Raw genomic sequence first — 2,263 nt, 5'->3', positions numbered from 1 at the left:
TAGAACGTTCCCGATTAACTCTTGGAGGAACAAGATCGTGTTACGTAGGAATGGTATGAGAGGTCACTATAACCGGATCATCCTCTACTCGAGGAGGTGGTGGAGCCTTGCTAGCTTCAGCGGCCGTAGCAGCTGTGTGATGTTGAGTGATATATATATATATATATATATATATATATATATATATATATATATATATATATATATATATATATATATATATATATATATATATATATATTAATCTTCAAGGCCACCATAGCTTTGTGATCCGTTCGAGAAAGAGATCAGTGTCTCGTGATAAGAAGATTGGTCATTTGTACTTTAGCGAAGAGATTTTGGTTTTTATGGAAAAGTGGCAAGAATCATTAATCGATTCCCACAGAAAATGTCATTGTTTCGCTCAAGAAACTAGAGATAAGTGATGAACTGGTGGAATAAAGCTCAGACACGTTTGATTAGACTTCTGATGCAATGGAGAATGATTGGTTAAACCCGCAAGATTAGTACCCCAACTTACAACTCAATACCTAAGTGAAAAATAGTTTGAAAGCGATAAGATGAATTGAATACTTGAAATAGACAGTGTATTCAGATTTCCATTCTTTGTGTAATTTTTTATAGCTTAAAAACCGCAAACCGATCCAAAAAAATCGAAAACCGCAAAAAACCGAAGTTTATTGGATGTGTTTGGATGCCATTTTGTGAAAACCGCACGGTTCGGATTGAATTTCGGATTGAATTTTCAAAATCGATACAAACTAAACCGAACCACATGTATATGTATTTTGTACTTATTTATTTTTTATTAGTATGATATATTACATAAATTTATTATTATATGATAATTAATTTTTTTTTATCTTATCTATTAGTTTAGTTTAATCTATTTATTTTTATTATTTCATTTGTTTCAACTATAATCGATCATTTTTATTTTATAATATTAACTTTTAATATACTATATGATATATACTATATCAAATCTATGATTTATTAGTATTTTTATAATATAATAAAAAATATAATTTGTAATTTGGATATCCAAAAATCGATCCAAATTAAACCGTATTAAATTGGATTGGATCGGATCGGATTGGATTTTTTTAACATATCATCCAAAACCGAACCAAACCGCAAGTAAATTTATTTTTAGTTCGGATGAGTTTTTATCTTAAAACCGATCTAAACCGAACCGCGAACACCCCTAGTTAAAACAACTTCTTATAAAATAGAGAGAGAATTTTATTGTATATCTTAAAATTAATTTTTTAATAAAAAACAAAGATAAGAATATATTCTGTAACTTCTATATTTCTTAAAATAACACGAGCAAAAGGAAAAGTAGTAGCTTCTATTCTTTGAGCAGACGGAACAGATGATCAGTTGGAAACCATCAGTCAAGGCTGGCAGCTACTACAAAGAAGTTCATTTGCTTTTGCTTTCCCAAAACGCGCTTTTTTTTATTCCGCACCAGTCACCACCCCACAAACATCTATTTATACAATCTTGTATCCCTTATTCCCCTCATCAACTTAATCACACACACTTTTTCACTTTACAAAAAAAATCTATAGCAACTTCATCATAACACAATGAGTCACAACATCAATCAACAACAACAATCTCCAGGTATGTTTTATTCTATGTTTTATATTATATATATTCACCCTATAATAATTTAATGTTTAGTAGTAATAATTTTTATTTAATTAATCTAACTATTAATTATTATTGTTAATTTTCACCAGTGATTGCATATCCAGCAATGGTTGAGAACAAGAACCAAGTTGCTCCACCACCACCAATGGGTTATCCCACAAAAGATGAACCTCAACAAACTATTCCAGTCAAAACAACTAGTAGGGGTGATGGTTTTTGGGAAGGATGGTAAGTTTAATATTTATCTATGTGTTTATCTTATTTTAATTCATACTTAATTTTTTATTTTAAATATATATCTGAAATTTTCTTTTGAATTTTTTGTTTTCAGTTGTGCTGGATTATGTTGCTGTTGTGCCCTGGATTGTTGCCTCTGATTGATTATCATACAATTTGGATTTATAGATATTTGCTAGTCCTCATTGTTTTTCACTATTATATTTTTCCTGCTTTCCTTCTATTAATTTTGTACCTTTACCTAATAAGAATCTTTGTTTCCTATGGAATAGTAAAGACTCATTACCTATTTGTACTAATTATGGATATTTAATTTTCTTGAGTTGCAATCAATAACCTTATGTAATGTTTATTTTTAATGTAT

The 2,263-nt window shown here is 29.3% G+C and overlaps 1 long non-coding RNA gene across 1 annotated transcript; it reads left to right on the top strand.

Moving 5' to 3' along the window:
* The first annotated feature begins 1,360 nt into the window (after positions 1 to 1,360).
* LOC131598914 (uncharacterized) lies at positions 1,361 to 2,198 on the top strand. Its single transcript, XR_009282417.1, has 3 exons — positions 1,361 to 1,632; positions 1,752 to 1,890; positions 1,994 to 2,198. It is a non-coding gene; the product is annotated as an uncharacterized LOC131598914 (long non-coding RNA).
* Positions 2,199 to 2,263: the final 65 nt, after the last annotated feature.

This window comes from Vicia villosa, linkage group LG4 (assembly GCF_029867415.1).
Source record: "Vicia villosa cultivar HV-30 ecotype Madison, WI linkage group LG4, Vvil1.0, whole genome shotgun sequence".
In the NCBI taxonomy this organism is placed as follows: domain Eukaryota; kingdom Viridiplantae; phylum Streptophyta; class Magnoliopsida; order Fabales; family Fabaceae; genus Vicia; species Vicia villosa.
The sequence above is the reverse complement of the archived record's forward strand: the minus strand, read 5'-3'. Positions and strand labels throughout refer to the sequence as shown.